Below are 14,652 nucleotides of genomic sequence, written 5' to 3'. Positions count from 1 at the left end.
TAATGTTTGCCAGGTTTCTCTAATATAAAGTTACTATATTTTTCACTTTTCATACTTATTTTCTTGGGAAGCAGGTCACTAATTCAAGTGCAACCTCAACCTGTGAAGGAATGGTAGTAATTAAGTTCCACCAAGGAAAATATTTTTTATCCCAGTTTTCAGATAAAGAAATTGAGGCTCAGAGAGGTTAAATGAATTTTCTAAGGCCACACATAGATGTATGACTAATGATATTGGCTAATTATCTAAGTAACTTAAGAGCCATCTAACTTGTATTCATGTGGGCAGACTTGCATGAGGAATTAGTTTGGTTTGAATGGTTTAAAAAAGAAAGCCTCCAGGTAAATACAACTATATGCTTTCAGCAAGAGGACACTTAACAGTCTCTGCAGGCGAGTGCGTAGAGCAATAAAAATAAAAAGGCAAACCAAACAACATATGCCATTGTCAACTAAACCACATGCCTCTAGTGCCAAGGAGAGAAGGTTGTAGAGAAGTAGATTCCAACTTATGTTCTGTGGTTTGGATCTGGCTTCCAGATGAGTTTCATTTGGGCTACATGGTGTTTAAAATTATCTTCTGGCTTGGTTGTCAACTTTCAAAAACTGGGACATTTTATGTACAAATTCAGATTTCATGCTTCTCTGGGAAATGGAAAGATCTGGCAGCATTGGGTCTTTATCTATGACAATAGTCACGTGGTGCCAGGTCTGCCAATCCCCTCGGGTGAGCCACACTGGTTCCCCACTGTTCCAAGAGCCTACCTGGTTTGACTTTTGGCTTTTGTAGTGTCTGATGAAATTGCTGTCTCTAGTTGATTGAGGGACCATTTAGTGAGAAGGGGAGTTGACGTATTCTCTAGATAAGACTCTAATGTAAAAAAACAACAACACTCAAACCAGTAAAGAATTTTTGTGAGTTTATTTGAGCCAAACTGTCGACAATTGCCGGGAAACAGAATCTCAACATATTGGAATAATGCTCCGGAGAATGGCAGTTTTTCACCTTGTTTTATACATTACAATCAAAGGAGAAGGCATAAGTGGGTTACTTTAGTGATAGATTAGGGAGGCGGGAGAAAGCAAAGTGGGGGAGGGAACCTCTGGGATTGAATAAAAAGTAAAATGATAGACACATACTTCTTTTACTTAGATGGGTACAGGATAGTTAACAGTCAACAATTAACATGATAATAATAACAATGACAGTGAAGGAATTTGTGGTTCCCTGGCACATTTGGTTGCCCTGAGGGGTCTGAAAAAAGGGAAGTTGCAAGTTACCCTGATATTTCATGTTATCTTAGATGCAAAAAGACAATAGGCTCATTTAAGGTAAAGATTGACTTTGTCAGGAAGATACTGGCCTAGGACATGACTACCCACTATAAATTGCTTTTTAATTAAAAGCTTTTAATTTCCTACCATCCTTTGTGGTTACTTCAGGTCTCTTGAGTTTGCAAGGCTGCCACACAGGCCTTTGCTGAGTTAGTCAGGTTAGCATGTGGCCCCTTTTTCGTCCACAAGCCCTTGAGAGTGGAACCAGTATCAACAACTCAAGTTGTAGGAGACAGTCTCCAGCAAATGTAAGTCTACAGCTGTTTGCAGCCTGTCGATGCAACAGGTTGCCTCGGCGACCTTCTTTCTACCTGAAGTGTTTAAGCAGAGGGAGAAGATCATGAATGAGGCTTTTCAAGACAGGATTTGTGTCCTAGAGAGAGCCCAGTACTGACGATATTGGAAAAAGCACTCCCAACTCAAATATTATGCAACCCCATTTTTCCTGAAGAAATGAATACACTTAGTGGAATGGTGATTCTACTTATAAATAAGTAATTATACTTTATAACTGATTATACAGGGAGGATCACATTAAAGTTCCCAATTTAAAAAAAAATATGAAGCAAAGACTACAGTGAAATGACTCATGTATGTAAGCAAGAGGGGAGGGTGAGAAAAGACAGATGTAAGGAGGAAGGTGGGCCATGGGAGAAGGTAATGGGGCCCCTGAAAGCTTGTGTTCTGTTTTAGATGCAGAGAGAAAGGGCTGGTTGTGGTGATGAAATGATCCAGTTAAACAAGCAGCATGCTTACACGAAGCAGCATGCTTAAACTGCACGCCTGGATTTTATTTTCTGATCGAACAGCCTTTGCTTTCTTGTAATAAATGGAAAGCCAGGTGTAGTATAAATTTGTACAACCTCCTCTAAACACAGCCTGCTAAAGGTGGTATTTTAATCTTTTTTGTTATAGGGCCCCATGTTGACCGATGGCAGTGTGGTTTTTGGTGTAGGTGGTTAAATACATGAGTGCTGGCTGTCTAGTTTGTGACCATCAGAGATTGTTCTAGCTTTGCTCTCAAATCCAGGGTCAGCTTTTGGCTGCCTTACCTGTGTTACCCCTATTTATGTTGTTACAGAAAGTTAAGTGGTCTGTTATAAGGCTGTTTATGTTTGCAGATGTGAAGATTTACCTCTGGAAGCATTTTGCCGCTGTGGACTCCCTTCATCTATGAAGAGGCCTTGGAAAAATCATTGGATGGTTAACTTGGGACATCTCGTTGCCAAATCAAGGCAGGTAAAGTATCCTATCCATTAGGTGGGCTTATTATCCTATCTGTGATATAGATGTTGATCTCTTTGGCATCAGCGATGTTTGAGATGAGAAAGGAAGGCTTGTGGCAGTTAATTACATTTCCCTGTACTAATTACCATGTTAAGTGACAGTTTTGTTCACACCTAGTTGTTTTGGTTAGGGAGAAAGAAAAAGAACAATTTTGTGCCATTCTCTGAAAATTTAGAACAGGAATCTTGGCTCTTGTTCTGAACAGATTTCAGATCAAAATAAGAAAAGGAGAGAACTATTCCACTTGTGCTTGGTGGCTTAGCAGAAAAAGAAATTAATGACTTTCATCGTATTTTGGCTCAGACGCCTACCTGAGATATGATTTGAAATGAGTTTCCTAGTCTCAGCTCCCCTTGCCGAAGACCTGGAGATTTGTCAATATCTCCAACAAGAAAGAACATTGCTCAGTGCAGCCTGACACAGGTTCTGCTTTCTTCTCCAAAGAACCCTCACGTCCTCTTAACTTCTACAGATTTTAGCAGGATTTATATTTCATAAACCCAAGTGTGTTTCCAAATCCTCTTGTTATTGTAAGGAAAGCAACAGAAAAGCCAGACTCGCCATAAGCCAGTCTTGTTTTCTATGAACCTCTAAAGAAAGATTTGTACTTCCCCCCAGTCCGAGCATTAGAAGAAATAAACCCAGTTTGGCCGGCACCTCTCCCAGAGAATAGTATCTGAGAACAGGCCCCGGGGCCCTGTAACTTTCCAGGCATTACTAGGCAGGACTCCGGCCAACTAGCGCAGTGAATTTGTTGCTATTTCTTTTTTTTAAAGCAGGCGGCAATTTAGGCTTGTGTTTGTCTTTCTGGGATATTGGTGTGTTGCGCCGTTATCTAGCCAGAGATACTCTTTCCTTGGGGGATTTATAACCACAGGGTTTATTTCCCTGCTGATGTTCAGTGTTCGTTTTAGAATTATGCCCACCTGACACTTCAGAAAATTTCCTCTGAAGAGGTTGTATTTAAGTCAGAGACGGCCAAGCCTATCCAGATTCCACTGCTCAGCCGCTACTTTCTATACATCGGGAAGGAGGGCGGGTTAAGTTAAATTGATTTTTCTCTTGTGGATTAAACTCTACCTTCCATTTTCCTTTCTTGTTGGAGTTTTCCTCACATTGCATTCCTTTCCACTGCCTGCAGATTAATATGCAATCGATGCAGAAAATGCGGCACCTGAGCATTGCACAAGCTTATCACACATGTGGTGCCTATGGGCGTGCACACTGTGTGCACATACAGGTGAGGTGTTGCGGAGAAGGGTGCATAGAGGCACTGGGAGCAGGCGTGGGATGGAGACAAAACAAACTTGGGTAAACTCTGATTCTTCCAATTACTAGATTTATTCATTCCCCACCTTCAGAAACTCATAAGGATGTGGTAAGGGGCTGCTTGAAATCATAGGAGAGGAATAGTATGAAATGTAATTAGTAGTGAATGTTAGTTTAGTTTTGATCACTAGCCCTGTCCTTGGTGAATAGATTCAGAGTCCATGTGAATATTATATCTGTAGCTTGGTATTCAATCATTTGACGGTTTCACATTGAGAAGCACCAACATCCTTTAAAAGTTGTATTCCTCATTCGATCAGCAGTCCTACGTCTTCTAAGGTGAGTCTGGGTAGAAAAGTTTAAAGTACTTTTGACCAACATACTGTATACGTCTGTTTCTTACCTGTGTGACAAGAGACTCCGTGAAAAGTACTGTACTATACCCACACACTTTGAGCCTACTCAAAATATTCAGATCTAAGTTTAAGCTATATTAAAGGTCTGATAATTTCCGCTTTTATTGCCAACACAGACATGACTCTTTATGGAGCCCCTGACCCCAGCTGGAACATTCCTGCCACTGTTCCCATGAAGGGCACCATCTGTCATGTCCAGGGTGAAGGGTCACTGATTGCATCAAGAGACTACCCCTCCTGTAGATGATACAAACGCCCTGGCTTTTTCTTGGTTGCTAATGAGTAATGGCTCTGTGGCCTCCAGCAGGCTGCAGATGTGGCTGGCCACCCCAGGGCTATTGTGAGAAGGCAAACACTTTCCTCTTCCAGGGCCTTGGTTGCTGCCCTGAGGGATGCGGAGGAGGCTGGCTGCTGGGCCAGCAGCTTGTGAGCAGATTTCCCTGTCCAGGACTCAGAAAAGACTTGATAAACCAACTGGCTGAGTATTATTCTTATGGAAAGACACAGCTACTGAGTGTTTAGGATGGTCAGTCTGCTCTCTCTTTGGTAGCAACATGGACTCGGGAAACCAGTTACATTCCCCAAAGGGTTGCTTGGTGCATATAGAATGAGATTAATGAGATTGAAAGGCTTTTAGCATTATTGTTGCTTTTAAAAATTACACAGGCACTACATTTTCATTACAGAAAGATTAGAAAATAATGATATGCAATAAAGAAAAAAAGGGTAGCTATATGTATTATTTAGAGATAGCCATTGGTAATATTTTGGCGTATGCCCTTCCATACTTTTTAATGCATCCTTATTGAGTCTTGCAGACTCTAGGGCTTGAGAATAATTAATTCTTCCAGAATCTTAGGGCCCTGCAAGAGCAATTGTTTTTCAGGTTTTATTTAGAGCAGGAGCCAGAAAGAGAAAAACTTGTTTCTGTAAAGCTAACACTCTTGCTAGATAAACAAGCTGCCTGGCTGGATGACTAGATTAATGAAATATTTGGAATGAAAATACCTAGTTAACCAGTAGAGTGCATCCTGAAGCTGGATAACTTTCTTTGGGTGGGCAGGGTTTTGTCTGCCAGCATCCTGTCCTTTGGGGGACCACTCCTCCCCCTGCTGGATGTGATCTGGTTAATTATCCAATATGTGATGTGTCCTCTCTCTCTGCAGACCTCCTAGCCACAGGGGTGAGCATGTGACCCAGACTGAGCAAATGATATATTTGCAATCCCTTGGATACAATGATTGGTCCAGGGATAGGCATATGATCCAAACAGGGCTAACCAGAAGTTTTTCCTGCAATTGATAAATGAAAAAGTCTCTTTATACTGAGGTAGCTCAATGGGGGAAATGGTCAAAGGTCAGCCTGATGCCTTCTTGGCTGCCATAAGGAGATTGTCTGAGAGCAGGGAGCGGTAGTGCAGAGATAGACATAGGGAGTGAGGGTGAAGGATGGAGGGAGGAAAAGAGATGAGAGAGAGATGTGAGAACATTCATCAGTGAGTTGACATTGTTTGAGGCTTTGGATCCAGCCACCCTTAAAATTCCCACTTATGTTAGTTAACTTTTTTTTCAATCAATTTTTTTTAAATTGAGGTAACATTGGTTAATAACATCCTATAAGATTCAAGTGTATAACATTATTCAAGTATATAACATCTGTATATACCACCACCAAAAGTCTAGTTTCCATCCACCGACATATAATTGATCTACTTTGCCCAATTTGGCTTTTCCTCCAACCCCCTTCCTCTCTGGTAACCACCAATCTGTTATCTGTATCTGTGAGCAAACTTTTCATTATTGCTAAAACTAACTAAAGTTGGTTTTGGTCAAATATAACCTGGTCATAACTACTTCCCCAGCTCGTTGGGGACAGGGTCCCTGTCTAGCCTAGTCTCTGTGCACGTGGCTGGGCACATGCCTGCCTGGCTTACTGAGTGTCATGCCTTCTTTCCTGTGCCCGGGGTGTAGCTTTCTTCCCTTGCATTCTGCCTTGGAAACTTCAGCCTCCACCTTTGCATTCACTGTGGTAGTGGGCCGGTCTCTTCCTGGGAAAAAAGGAGCCCTGAGCCCCCTCCTGGCGACCAGCATCAGGAAGAACCTGTGACTTCTCTGACAGTGATGGGGTCAGATGGGTAGGGCCGGCCCCGTTTTGATTAATATGCCCATCAAATGGAATTCTGGGACTGACCTCCACTCAGCTCAAGCAACACAAAGATAATTGACCTTCGGAAATTGCCTTTGGCAGTCTTTTTATTATTTTTATAGGAAAGTCCTGCAAACCCATTATATCTCACAATGGGCCTTTTATGGTGCTATTAGTTTAATGCAGCTCTCAGAGAAATTAGTCCTCAGGGAGCCTGAAATTCTAGAAAGAAAAAAAAGCCTTTCATGGACTTATTTGACTTCTGGATTAGCAGGAAAGATGATTGGTAGCACGCTATTCCCGTGGTAACTTTTGGCATTTTGAGCCATCTGACCAAGGTACCAAATCTCCATTGTGGGCCCCTGATGTCTGCCCCAAGCAAAAGGGAAAAAGTACATTTGAAAAAGGACAAGGTGGCTCTTTAAAGAATTCAGTCTACCGAGCTGAGAGGGTTTATTCCTCCCTCAGTCTAAGGTTAAAGGAGAATGGAAGTGAGAGAATTGAAATAGCACCTCTGTTTACAGTAAATGTCTGGGCTTTTCCAAATGTGAAATTCCAGATGCCTCCCTTAGATCCTCACTTTGACTCCTCTCGCCCTGGCCACAAGTATTTTCAGTGACAGTTCTGGGGCCATTGTCAGGGGGTGAGGCACTAGTCTTGGGCTGAAAGAGAGGAGGCACCATCTCAGTCACATCACCCTACCTGGGCCTGGGGATCAAGTTCATGAGGCCCTGTAGAGTGGAGTGGGGCAGGGAGAGAAACTCGAAGGTGACAAGAGAAACTTTCAGGGCGCCCTTCCATCGCCTGGGGTCTGATCCTCAGGTTGGTTGGCCAGCCCATCCCTAGGACAGGGAAGGGATCGAGGAGCAGGAGTATAAGGGACAGAGGGCCTGGGTGAATTGCCAGTTGTAGCTGCTTCCCCATCAGCCTAGCCCTGACCCTTGAAACCCCCAGGCCTGCCTGTCCCTGTGTCCTGCAGTCACTAGCCAGGCTGCACCAGGGATCTCACAGTCCTTCTGCTCCCTTTGTAGCTTGAGGACTTGCACCTTGTCCTTACATTCTTTCCCTCCTCCTCACTGTTTGCTCTGGCTCCGACCTGGTCATATCCCTGGGCACTCCCAATCAGAGCTTCTTTTCTGCAAGCACCTGAGTGAGACTCTCTGCCTTCCGGCTTCCTAGGCTGCAGGAAGAGCTGCTTAGCTTAGCGTGAGTATGTGGCGCGGGCTGGAATGCTGGGACTTGCCTCACTTGGGAGCAGCCCTCAACTATTTATGTGACGGCATCGGTAGACAAATACCCCAGCTCCCTAGCCCCTGGGGGAACAGTTCGGAGCCATGTTGCACGTAGTCTCCCAGAATTTCCTGGTGCAATCAGCTCCAATTGCACCAAATAATAATCTTAGGAACACACCTTGTATTCACTTCCTTCCTCTCCTTGTGTCAGATCCCCATTTCCCTATTGCTACTTCTCAGAGCCACCTCCCAAGTAAACCATTCACACTCAGCCTTGTCTCAGAGCCTGCTTCTGGGACTCACACCTAAGACCTCACTCCTGTTTCCAGTCTCTGCCCTGACTCTCACCTTGGATCTAAGGTCTGACCGATGGCTTGTCTGGTGCTGTCAGAGGCTCTTCTTGCTCCGCCCTCACCTAGAATTGGCAGGACTTCTCAGGTCACTTCTGTCTGAGGCTCCTCTGAGCAATGACCTGGCTTGTCTCCCAGGCCCCTTCCTGGCCCATGTGGCTGGTATTCCCGCTGGTATTGGTCCAATCTTTGATGGGAAAGAATGGAATCTCATTTTGAAAGGAGAAGGTAGAGAAAGGTAGGGAGGGAGGGAGAGAGGGAGGGTGGGAAGGAGGAAGGAAGGAAGAAAGGAAGGAAGGAAGGGAGGAAGGAAAGCTGAAAGGACCATGTCTTAGGCGTCAAATGTAGGGATGTGTGTCTCAGGAAGGGCCAGGGCCGATGGAGAGCTGTGTTCACCACCCACTGGAGCTGCCCTGCGTTCTTGTATCAGTGCCCTGTTTTACCACTTGAAACGCAAATGGATTGGCTTTATTTGAAAGTGGGCTGGGACCCCTCTTTTCCTTCTCCTAACTGCTCCCGTTGGAAAGAGCACTGTGTCAATTACAAGGCAGACAGCTCTGGTTGTAATTCCTGCTTGTGTGACGCTGGGCAAGTTGTTTAATCGTACTAGTGCTGAGTGTCCTCATCTGAAAAAGGAGGCTCAGCCCCTACACCTCATAGGATAGTTGCGAGCAGTAAATAAGAACGTGTGATGGGCTTAGCAGAATGCCTGGCACGTGGTAAGCACTCAATCATTGCTAGCTGTTGTTGTTAGCCTGGCATGCGCTGCCTGGCTTTGTTCATTATCTTTTGCTATTTTATCTCCCTGAAGGCAGGAGACATGGGGTAGCATCTTCCTCTCCGTATCTATATTACGTGTATGTATATAGTAAGTGCATAAAAAAGATCCACGTGAAGGGACCATCCTAGTGGTCTGATCCTTGCTCTTCCCCTTTTAACCTTTCAGGCATGTCGTAGCTTTGTCCACTGCCATAGCTTTGTCCAATAGCTGCGTAGAGGCCACACTGGTCCTACAGGATTGTTAAAATACCCTCCTAGGCCATGGGCCACCTATCCTGAGTCCCTAAGGATGCAGCCCTATTATAATGGAACCGTTTCCTTGGCAGCCTCTCTCTATCACACTCAAAGCTAAAGACAGTGCAGGGCCTGGTGTCCCAGGGAAAGGCCAGGACAGCAGCAGGGTATTTCATGCTCTGAGGTGCAAACGTCTTTCAGCTGAACAAGCCACTTAAATAATGGCGTGATCTATCTGCTGCTCCCCCTTCGGTGTTCCAGACAGATAAAGATAAACTAGCCGAGGTCATTGTGGAGATGGAGTGTTACTGGCAAATGATCTGAGCGCAAAGACCATTTCCAGAGGCAGACGGAGTGGAGGCTCCGGTCATTTTTCTTAAATCATGTTTGAAGTGGCACAGTCTGCAAACCAATTCAGCAAGAGTGCCTCTCGGAGGGCCCGGGGCCACCTGAACTTTGGAAAGAGGAAAGCCCGGCAAAGCTCACAGGTGGCAAAGAAAGGAAGCTCTCCCCCAGATAGTGGGGAGGGGAGCTGGGCCGTCACCCCTGGGAATTCGCACAGCGCTGGGTGCCGAGTGTTGAGGTGGAATGATTGGTGAATCCGGCAGAGCTGCCGTCTGGGCTTCTTGGCTTGATTCCAGGCCTGGAAAGCGATGGCACAGATCTGGGTGGCGTCAGCAGGCTCGCCAGGAGATTTCTTCATTCATAATTTGGTTTGTTTGGGGACATTGAGGCAGTGGGTCTAGGAACCAGGACTGTTTGAATGTGCTGGCAGCTCTGTGCATGCGGAAGCAGGTGGGGACTTCCCTTGACTCACTCTCCACCTGCTAATGAAGGAGGTAATGGGCTCTGACGGTAAAATGACAACATCTTATGGAACACTTTGCAGCCATTGAAAACCGTATTGTAGAAAATGAATGACTTGGGGGAAGTTTCATGATAGATTGCTAAGGGAAAATAGCAGTCTACAAAACAACACACAGGTATGTTCGCAGATCTTGTTTAAAAATGACATATATGCATACGTAGATGCAACGAAAAAGATAAAGAGACAGATAAAATGTTATTAATTTTTTTTTTACCTTTCAATCTTTATGTTTTCCAAATTTTCTACAATGGCCATGCATTTCTTTTGTAATGAGCAAAAGAGATATTAAAATCATATTTTACTTACATGTATAAAGCATTTATAGTTTCCAGTGTGTTTTTATGTACATCCTTTTGTTTGATCTGCATAACAGTCTGTGAATTAAGTAGAACAATTATTTCCACTTCACAGATGAAGAAACTAAGGCTCAGAGCAAATCAGTGACTTGAATAATGTGTTGCCTGGCTTGTAAATCACTGAGCCTAGGCTAGAGCCAAAATCTTGTCTATTTTGGTTTTAAAGTTTCCCCCTCCACTGTATATTAGGGATTTTGAGACAAGCCAGTCAGCACTATCTGCCACTTCATTATTGCAATCCTAACTCATCACCTCCCTAGGAATGCCTACCCTGATCCCCTGGTTGAGACCAATTCCTTTGTTATAAACTCTCAGAACTGAGTTTATTCTTTTCTATGCTGTTCCATACAATAGCCACCAGCTACCTGTAGCTATTTAAATTTGAATAGAAGATTAAAAAAATTATACCGTATCAACCTCTATCCGTCATCACTTAAAGGTCCTGGCACGGCTATTCTGGATCGCTTATCTCCCTGATGACTACACATTGATTTGTTCAGTTATTTTTGGAAACATGTATGTTTCTGGCAGTAAATTATAAAGCACAAGGATCTGATTTGCTTCGCTTTGTGCACCAGGCTTCTCAGTCTGGGCCCCCTCACTAAGCTCCCTCCAAATATTCTCTCCTTGTCCCTATCCATCTAGTTGTCCCAGATCTTTTTCTATTTCTTGTATATCCTATTTCCTCTTGCCACCGAGTCCTCACAATGCCATTCCCTAATGCCTGTGCCCTAAATCACTGAGCTGAAGCCTGATGAGAGGGTGCTGCATTTCTCAGGTGGGTTGGCGCAGGAAAAAAAGATTGAGAACCACTCAGGTTGAGAAGTTGGCTCAGAACTTGGAGAATCCCTCCACCTTGAACTTACATTAGTTGGGGACATGACACTTACTCATGAAACCATTCAAGAATGTTTCAGAGCAGGACACAAGCCAGTGCTGTGTTTGGTGGCCCAGACTGTGTGTGAGACCAGGCCGGGTGGACAAACAAGGAGGGGTGAGTGACTTGGGGCAAGCAGGGTGATGGGACATGAGGACCAAGGTAAAGTTGGTCCAGAACTTGAGAGTTGGGCAGAAAGTGAGTTAGTTTTTCTGCATGTTCTAGGAAGGGCTTCAGCCAAACACTGATTTGTCATGGAGTTATTGAGCACCTACTATGTCCCAGGCACTGTGCTGGATGCTAAGTGCATAATGTGAGTAAACATATCCAGTTCCCGCCCTCATGGAGTCTGACAAGGAAATAGACAGCAGTCAGACTATTAAAGAAATGAGCATGTAACACAAAGGGAGAGAAATCATCTAAAGCAGCGGTTCTCAACCTGTGGGTCGCGACCCCTTTGGCAGTCAAACAACCCTTTCACAGGGGTCGCCTAAGACCATCCTGCATATCAGATATTTACATTACGATTCATAACAGTAGCAACATTACAGTTATGAAGTAGCAACGAAAATAATTTTATGGTTGGGTCACAACATGAGGAACTGTATTTGAAGGGCCAGAAGGTTGAGAACCACTGAAAAGGAAAGGAACATGTTTCTTTAGGAGCACATAACAAAGGATCTGACCAGGCTGGCTATGGGTGGGGGAGAGGAACTCAGCGAAAGCCTCCCCAAAGTATCATTTAAGCTGAGATATGGGTGATGAGCTAGAATTAATTGGATAAAGGCAATGGCCAAAGGATTCCAGGGAGAGGGTCCAGCAAATGCAAAGGTCCTGTGGTAGGAAGGAGCATGAGGAATTCTGGGGAGTGAAAACAGGCCAGCAAGGCTGGAATGCAGAACAGAGCATCTTAGGCTGAGTAGGAGAGAGAGAGATTGCAGGGGCAAAACATGCAGGGCCTGAATGAATAGGGACCAAGCATCTCACTTTGCTGGGGACAGTCCTAGTTTGCTTCTGTTTTCCTGGCAAATTAGAAAAGTGTCCCCTTTTACTCCCAACACTATCTTGGTTTGGATGGCAGAAGTTACGGTCACCTTCTTTGGCCTTGTTAAGGATTTCATTCTTATTCTAAAGCTAGAGGCCCAGTGCACAAAATTCATGCACTGGTGGTAGTGGGGGGGAACCCCTCAGCCCGGCCTGCACCCTCTCGCAGTCCGGGAGCGCTTGGGGGATGTCTGACTGACGGCTTAGACAGACATCCTTAGCGCTGGCACAGAGGTGGGAGAGGCTCCCGCCACCACCACTGTGCTCGACAGCCATGAGCCTGGCTTCTGGCTGAGCAGTGCTCCCCCTGTGGGAGCACACTGACACCAGGGGGCAGCTCCTGCGTTGAGCGTCTGCGCCCTGGTGGTCAGCGCGAGTCATAGTGACAGGTCGTTCTGCAGTTCAGTTGATTTGCATATTAGCCTTTTATTATATAGGATATGGGAAGTTACTCCAGGATTTTCAGCAGATGAGATCCTCCCTTGGCAGAATCAGATTCAAGTTTCCCAGATAGGCCTCTGGCTGCAGTGAGGAGAAAGCACTATGGGTGGGGTCAAGCAGACAGGCAGCGAGCCCATTAGGAGATATTGCTAGAGTGATGGGGAAATTGATTTTCATGCCCAGTGGAGAGGACTATTCCCTTCCTCTCCAACCCACTCCAAGTTCCAGAACTCAGGTTTAAAGGAGGACCATGCTCCACCCATGATCCAGCAGGGTTTAGAGCTCCTGTATTTCCTCACCAGGGGACTTCGTGCCATACTGCCTCAGGGGGAGCAGGGCCCTTGTGTGGTTTTCTGAAAGGCCAAGGACCTCCTACTGTTCTGGAAAACATTTACATAGGTCTCCCTAAATGTCACTCCTGGCTGAGGGTCTCTCATGGGGACCATCATCTTGGGCCAGCTGTAGGGATAGTGTCTTGTCAAGGCTGCTCGATGGAGAGCGGTGACATTCTGGTAGTGGACATTCATTTTCCTAGAGCCTGTCTTAGATTTCAGGTGAAGCATTGGTGTCTGCAAGGACTGATCCAAAACCCACTCCTTTGTGGTTGAGTGCTCTCTCTTTCTCTCTCTGTCATTTTCTCTCTCTGGAGTGTTTATTTTAAATCTGTGTTAAAGTACCCTTATTGCCCCACCCACTAGCCTATTAAAACTGCCTGGGCTTCACTGCTTTTTAAAAGCATCTCAAGTCTTTTCTCTTGCTTGGTAAAATGAAAACAAAATTATTCTAGTGGAACACTTTCTGTTAGATGCAATCTAAGAAAACAGCTTACAGAACTGGGGCTCATTTGGAAGCAGCCGGATCTTTGGAGGAGAGAGAGGGAGATGTAGGGGGAGGGGGAGCAGACAGAGCATCCTAGCAGAGTGGGGACAGAGGAGCCAAGGTTGCAAATGCCTTAAGGAGCCGGGGTGGCACCAGCATCAGTCCCAACATGCATTGATGACCCTATTTAATGTTTTTATTCCCCTGGATTTCTTTTTCTTTTTTTTTTTCAGTTTAGAATTATGCAGCTCTTTAACTAGGAGCCTCTTTCTTCATCTCCTCTTTTCTCCCCCTACCCCATTTCTACTGCTCTTAATGTTTTTTCTCTACTAAGTTTTACTGCTTTCCTGGCCCCAGTCAGGAACTCCACTTTCTCTGACACCTACACGCCATGCATCTTTGGATTGTAAATGAACCATCACAGCAAAAAACAAAGGTTTCTAGCTTTCTCCCTCTTAATGCTGGGGCTCCAGTGGCTGGGAGCTCAGCCTACCTCTAATAGGAAATCCAGGGCATGACTGGCTCTGAACAATGATTGGGACCCCTGGGGTCACCACACAGCTCTATTCCCAACTGAACCAGACAGTTGCTGACTCTGCAGTTATGATCAATTAGAGCAGTGGTTCTCAATCTTGGCTGCACATTAGAATCACCTGGGAATCTTTTTAAAATCCTGATTTCTGGGCCTCATCCTCCGGAAATTCTGTTTCTTTGTTACTAATGTTGTGGCCCCACCCCATAACAAAGTATTTTAAAAAGATTCCCAGGTGATTCTAACGTGCAGCCAAGGTTGAGAACCACTGAATTTGAGCCTCCCAAGTCACAGCGGGGATTGAAGTCCAGCCAGCTGATGTGGGAGAGAATGAATTTCCACACCCCAGGTGCCAGACTCCCAACCCAGTGCTCTTTTCCTGTTGGGGAAGAAACTGAGTCTGCAGGGAAAAGCTGTCCCAGTTTCTTCTTGTGGCCCCATTCTAAGGACTTCACAGAAACCCCCTTCCACTCCTCTAAAAAAAAAAAAAATGGAAAAAATATCCTTGGTATCCTTGGGTGAGGATAAAAAACAAACAAACAACCCTAACCAATGAGCAAAAATACCCCACAGACCAAAATCTATGTTCTCTATAAGAAACCCACTTTCAATATAAAGACACAGATAGATGAAAACTAAATGGATGGATGAAAATATACCATGGTAAC

The sequence above is a fragment of the Myotis davidii genome, unplaced genomic scaffold (genome assembly GCF_000327345.1).
Source record: "Myotis davidii unplaced genomic scaffold, ASM32734v1 scaffold332, whole genome shotgun sequence".
NCBI lineage: Eukaryota > Metazoa > Chordata > Mammalia > Chiroptera > Vespertilionidae > Myotis > Myotis davidii.
This window is presented reverse-complemented; position numbering follows the sequence as displayed.